This window comes from Macrobrachium nipponense, chromosome 18, assembly GCF_015104395.2.
Source record: "Macrobrachium nipponense isolate FS-2020 chromosome 18, ASM1510439v2, whole genome shotgun sequence".
NCBI classification, from domain to species: domain Eukaryota; kingdom Metazoa; phylum Arthropoda; class Malacostraca; order Decapoda; family Palaemonidae; genus Macrobrachium; species Macrobrachium nipponense.
Genome location: NC_087211.1, coordinates 36,486,980 through 36,494,101, shown reverse-complemented (window position 1 = coordinate 36,494,101; position 7,122 = coordinate 36,486,980).

The following is a 7,122-nucleotide window of genomic DNA, read 5'->3' as shown; positions in this document are numbered from 1 at the left end:
ACAAGAGATTGAAATAACACACATATACACTAGACTGTTGAAGGTTTCCCCCTAACCTTCAACAGACAACCATAAAAACATCAAGGGCCTAACATGTAGGATTAGAGGTATCAACTCCTTCCCCCAACACCGAGCCAGTGGCTATGAACGGTCCAAGGGTTCTGCAGTCTTCATAGACCATTTCTATATGTCTAAGATAGAAAGAAGAAAAGACGGAGCTGCTCCTCCAGTACGTTGCGTCTAAAATGGCTTTTAGGGACTGATTCTTTCTAAATGCCATTGACGTCGAAACTGCTCGAACTTCATGGGCTTTTACCTTTAGAGCCTTGTATAAAGTTTCATTGCACTCAATGTGTGCTTCTTGAATCACACTTCTAATAAAGAAGAACAAAGCGTTCTTTGACATATGCCTCTTGGGGTCTTTAACGGAACACCATAAGTTGTCAAAAGACCCCCTAACGTCCTTGCATCTCTGCAGGTAAACTTGTAATGCTCTTACTGGACAAAGAGTCCTTTCACGTTCCTGACCTGCAAAGTCTCCAAGGCTGGGAATTGTAAAAGATCTAGGCCAAGGATTGGTTGGAGTCTTATTCTTGGCTAAGAAACCTAAAGTGGTCGAACAAACCGCTTTGGAACTGCTAATTCCCACCATTTTTGAATCTTGCTTACTCTCCTTGCAGTAGCGAGAGCGACCAGAAAAAGTGTCTTCCTGGTTAAGTCCCTGAAAGAGCTTTCCTGTATTGGTTCAAACTTGCCAGACATTAAAAACCGAAATACTACGTCCAGATTCCATCCTGGTAGCTGTTCACTCTTTTGTTTCGTAGTATCAAAAGATCTAATTAGGTCGTGAAGATCTTGATTTCTAGACAAGTCCAGTCCTCTATGTCTAAATACTGACGCCAGCATGCTCCTGTATCCCTTAATCGTAGTCGTGGCTAGACCTACTTTAAGTTTTAAGTGAAGAAGGAAGTCTGCGATCTGGCTCACAGATGTGTTGGACGAGGACACCTTCTTCTCCTTACACCAGTTTCTAAATACCTCCCACTTCGACTGGTAGACGTTGATGGTCGAAGTCCTCCTTGATCTGGCGATAGCTTTAGCTGCCTCTCGCGAAAAGCCTCTAGCTCTAAGGAGCTTTTCGACAGTCGCGGGTATTCTTGTGATACCGTTTGAATTGGGGTTGTCTGAGCAGATCTGGAAGCAACGGAAGGGTTCTTGGAACTTCCATTAGCCACTGCAACATCTCTGCGAACCAGTCTCGTGTCGGCCAGTACGGGGATATCAGGGTCATTCTGGCTCCTGGTGACCCTGAGCGAAAATTCTTTAATACTGTGTAGCACTTTGAAAGGAGGGAAAGGCGTACAGATCCAGCCCTTCCCACCGTTCATGAGGAACGCGTCTACTGCTACTGCTTGTGGGTCTGGAAAACGGGGAGCAGAACGTCTTGGCATCCTTCTTGTCTTCTTGGTCGCAAACAAGTCTAGGAAGGCTGCCCCATAACTCCATAGCATTTGCATACCTCCAACTTGAGAGTCCATTCTGTTGGCAGGACCTGGTTTTTCCGGCTCAAGAGGTCCGCTCTGACATTCAATTCTCCCTGAACAAATCTCGTTTGGAGGACGATATTTGTGTCCTTTGCCCATAGCAACAGATTCTTGGCTGTCTCGTTCAAAGAGGAGTGGGTGCCTCCTTGTTTCTTGACATACGCTAGAGCAGTCACACGTCCTCGAATGCCTGAAGAGCTGTAAAGCTGCCATCAGCTCTTTCTTGTTGATATGCCATGTCCTTTCGGTTTCGTTCCATCGCCCCAAAATCTCTCTGTTCCCCAGTGTTGCTCCCCAGCCTAGGTCAGATGCGTCTGAGAACAGTATTAGCTGTGGGTTCACTTGCTGAAGTGATACTCCCTCTCCCAGCTTCGCTGGATCCAGCCACCACTTTAAATCTTCCTTGACCTCTGCTGAAATTGGGAAGGTGTCTGAAAGCCTTTGTTCCTTCCTTTTCCAATTCTTGTTCAGGTAAAATTGCAGAGGCCTGAGGTGCAGTCTTCCCAGGGAGACGAACTGTTCGATCGAGGAAATAGTCCCCAAAAGACTCATCCATTCCCTCGCAGAAACATTGTTGTCTCCCCAGGAATTCCTGCACCCGCTTCAGGCAGTGGTCTTGTCTCTCCTAGGAGGGAGAAGCCCAAAAATCCTGAGAGTTCATCAGAACTCCCAAATAAATGATCGAACGAGAAGGCTCCAAGTGAGACTTTTCCATGTTCACCACTAACCCTAGTTCCTGTACTAGGTTCAAGGTTATTTCCATGTCCTCCAGACACTGTTTCTTGGAGCTGGCTCTGAGAAGCCAATCGTCTAGATAAAGTGAAATGCGGATCCCCCCTTCGTGCAGCCATTTGGCTACATTCGCCATAATAGCCGTGAATATTTGTGGCGCCGTGCTGAGCCCGAAGCAAAGAGCCCTGAACTGGAATACTCTTCCTTCGAATAAGAACCTGAGGTACTTCTGAGAGCTCGGGTGGATGGGGACATGAAAATAAGCGTCCTGTAGGTCTAATGAGACCATCCAATCTCCCGGTCTTAACGCCGATAGCACTGATTGCGTTGTCTCCATCGTGAATTTCGTTTTCACGACGAAGGCGTTTAGGGCACTGATGTCCAGAACGGGTCTCCATCCTCCCGAGCTCTTGGGTACCAAGAACAGTCGATTGTAGAACCCCAGATTCTCTTGGGGTGAAACAGGTTCTATCGCCTTTTTTAAGAGCATAAGCTCTACTTGTTCTTTCAACGTGAATCTCTTGTTGCTGTTGAGGGGATCTAAAACTATGGGAGGTTTGGTGTAAAACGGGATCTTGTAGCCCTCACTGAGTATTTGAAGGGTCCAGTTGTCTGGCCCTCTGTCTCTCCAGGCTTCCCAAAACAAAGTCTGGCTCCTATTTGTGTCTGGAGGACTGTCTGTTCATGGCCGCCTTTCCTGGATGGCTTTCTAGTAGTTCCCGAAGTACCTCGGGGCTGTTTTCCTAGAAAAAATTGTTGCGGCTGCTTCTCCTCTCTCGCTCTCTTGGCCACAAACGAAGAAGGCAAAACCCCACTGGCTGCCTTCGATATTAGGTCCTGTGTTGTCTTCTGTGTCAGTGAAGTGGCAATATCTCTTATAATCTCTTGCAGAAAAAGAAATTTAGCAGAGGGGGCAAACAAAAGCTCTCTTTGTACCTGCATAACCCCTTTAGCTGTAAAGGAGCAGAGGAGGGACCTTTTCTTCACGATCCCTGCCGTGAAAATCGCTGCCACTTCATTTGTTCCATCCCGTAACGCCTTGTCCATACAAGACATCACACTCAAAAGATTTGGTATGTCCGGTGAGTCCTTTTCTTCCACTTTCTTGGCGAGAGCACTCAGAGACCAGTCGAGAAAGTTCAGGACCTCAAAAACTCTAAACACGCCCTTCAGTAAATGATCGAACTCTTACATCGACCACATCACCTTCGCAGCTGTTAAGGTGTGCCTACGATTGGCATCGACGATACTGGAGAAGTCTGCCTGAGAGGAGGCAGGTACTCCCAGGCCCAGGACTTCCCCAGTCTCGTACCAAACACTAGATTTTGAGGCCAATCTTGCCGGAGGAAAAACAAAAGCAGTTTTGCCTCGCTCCTTTTTGTCTCCCATCCAGTCGTTCATCCTCGCGAGAGCTTTCTTGGCTGAAATGGAAAGGACCATCTTCGTAAAAGCAGTCTTATTCTGAGACAGGGGAGAACGAGGCGCTGCGGGCTTGAAATCAGTTTCAAAAAGCTCTTGAAACAGAAGCATAAGGGTCTTATAGTCGGAAGGAGGAACTTGCTCTTTCGTCTCCTCTTCAGAAACTACTTCCAACAACTCCGAAGGTCTCTCTCTGTCCCGTTCCACATCGGATAAAGTAGTCAAAGCCAAAGCAGGAATGTCATTGGTCTCGATGCGCTCCTTGACACCATAATCCACCGAGGCGTCATGCTTACGAGCGCTGGCGTCACGTTCTTTGCTCTTACGCGCGCTGGCGTCACACTCGGAAGCGTCGTGTCCGAGTGTATCGGAAGCGTCATGCTTGTCTGTACTCTTCTTGGCGCTGACGCTTCGCGAAGTCTTCATAAATCCCGTGGCGTCAGGCTGACGCTTTGGTTCTTGCAGCTTTTCCATTAGGGCTGACAGCTGCTGTTGCATGCCTTGCAGCATATCCTTGGTTTCATTGCCCCTCGAGGGCGAAGGTAACTCGTCAGATTCGCCCGCACGAACTGCAGCCGTAGGAGCCGATCTATCTAAGGCTTCCTGAGGACGCTCGGTAGGAAGCTTCCTTGGTAATTCCTCCCAAGTTGAAGGCGGAAGAGGAGCGTGCATCAAAAGAGCTGCCTTGCTCTGTTTAGCTGGTGAAGCTTCTGATGACGAAAACCTCTCCGGAGAACTCCAGTGACTGCAGCCCGGCAGTTGCTCATCTGACGAGACCTCACCATCACGAGGTAACTTCCTCTTGAGAGGACGAGAAGACGCAGAGTGTCGCCATCCTCGACGCGGGGAGACTTCATCGGATGACGAGCCAAAAACACTCGACAAGCCTTTTCTACGGCTGTCTGAAGCAACCTGGGAAGCGTCCACAGGTTTGCTTGAGGGCACGCCCGACCGGATACTAGAGCCTCTCGCCTCCATTAGATTTTCGACTTTACGTCTCCCATGGGTCCGGGAGCTTGTAAGAGGTCTGGGTCTAGGAGCGCGACAGGACCAATCGGACGCACCCTCCACTTCACTGGCACTAACACTTAACTTATCACTTACACTGACTTTAGTACCTGCACTCAGGGCACTTACAACAGTCCAGGTGCGATTGCCATGCTCAGTAAGAGAGGCAATCTGTTGTCCCATTTTTTCAAGAACCGCTTGAATACCTGCAAAGTATGAGTCCTTAGCCCCCGACTCGGAGACAGGTTCGGGAGCTGATACCTCTACTAAATGACATTGAGAAGGAGCAGGGGAAGGAACTAAGGGGTTATCTACCACTTCCTGACTCATTGATGAACGGGAAAGGGAACTCTTAGTTCTTCTAATCCTATCTCTCTCGAGCTTACGGACATACCTGTCCAACTCATTCCACTCCTTATCATCCAAAATCAAGCACTCATCACATCTATCCTCAAAAGGGCAAATTCTACCCCTACAATTCACACAAAGTGTGTGGGGATCAAGAGAAGCTTTGGGAATTCTAACCCTACACCCTCCTTTACTGCAGACTCGCTAAACAATTCCCGAGTCCGACATTGTTAATAGAGAAATCCAAAAACAAATCCAAAATCAAACTAAGTCAACAACAGCGAAAGCCAACAAAATACTTCACCAAACGATGAAATACTCTAGCGAGTACGAAAGACTTATCGAAGAACCAACAACGACAATGTTGTTGGCTCGGGCGACAGAGAAAATCTGAGGTTTCCAGGTAACTATCTAGAGGGCGTACAGGTAACGATCACCTGACCGACAGTCTGCGATTGCTGCGAGTTTCGAAAAGTCTGTCGTGACGTCATGACGTCAGATAATATGGCTATGTACGTATATAACTGCCAGGTCAGTTACATATTTAAAATCATACATTTTTTCATGCGATTGTCGTAATGTTTGCACCATTTTAAATTAGCCGTTACATAAAGTTTCATATATGGAAATGTGCACAATTTCATGCACAATAAACCTAAAAACAACCCATGGTTGTAGCTTTTATCAGTTTTGAAATATTTTTATATAAATAACGATGTGCCAAAATTTCAACCTTCGGTCAACTTTGACTACCAAAATGGTAAAAAAACGCAATTGTAAGCTAAAACTCTTATATTCTAGTAATATTCAATCATTTACCTTCATTTTGCAACAAATTGGAAGTCTCTAGCACAATATTTTGATGTATGGTGAATTTATGAAAAAAAAAAAAAAAACATTTTCCTTACGTCCGCGCGGTAACTCTTCCGAAAAAAATCATAAATTTTTTTGTCCGATTGTCGTAAAATGTTTGCACCATTTTAAATTAGCCGTTACATAAAGTTTTATATGTGAAAATGTGCACAGTTTCATGTAGAATAGAACAAAAAATAATTGAAGGTAGTAGCTTTTCTCATTTTCGAAATATTTGCATATAAATCACGATAAATAGAAAAAAAACCAACACTACCCCCATAACGCTTTCAAAATTTTTAATTACAATTAAAAATGTTTAGAAGACTGACGCCATCTCGATGTTTGCGGAGTCGCTTGTGTCAACAAATTTCCCATTTCCTGTGCTAAATCAGCACACCACTTGTACCCATAGACGCTGGGGCACTTTCATCACAACAATCGTAAACACGACTTCCAACCACTACTTATCCAAGGGAACTACGGCATTCTTTGCGGCGTTTTGCGCTCTTCAATTGTTTATCAGTGTTGTCAATTGGTATGTGTTTACCCACCAAACTGGGTATAAGACTTACACAAAACCAGGGAAATAGGGTAAAACACCGCATGGCTTGAATCAACTCAACGACGATCATAGCATGCCACTCTCCGAAAAAGTACTTATAACGCGTCCTGACACCAGAGATGGGTATCAGTCGCGACTTCTTGTTGGTGCGAAACGGAGCTAAAGACCTCTACTCTCCTTTCGATGGAAGTATTTTCTCCAAAGTTAGAAATTAAGGCCAAATTTAAGGCATTAAACAGAGGGTAGTGAAAAGGGTGTCCAAAGCAGTGCAAATCTCACCAAAACGCTTTCAAAATTTTTACCTACGCTTCAATATTTTAGAAGATTGACGCCATCTCAATGTTTACGGAGTCGCTTGTGTCAACAAACTTCCCATTTCCTGTTATAAATCTGCACACCACTTGTACCCACAGACGCTGGAGCACTTTCATCACAACAATCGGAACACGATCCCTAACCACGACGTTTTTAAGTAAAATAACAATGTCGAAAATTGTATTTTTCCTAACTATACAAACCTGAGGTCCTTTCCAATAGGAATGTAACTTGCGGCAGCTGGAACCGGTCATAAGCTTCGAACAAGGGAGTTCGGTAGTTAGCTGCTTGTCCGACAGTGCGCGCACCGTGCGACTGGGAGGTGAAGAACCACTTTGC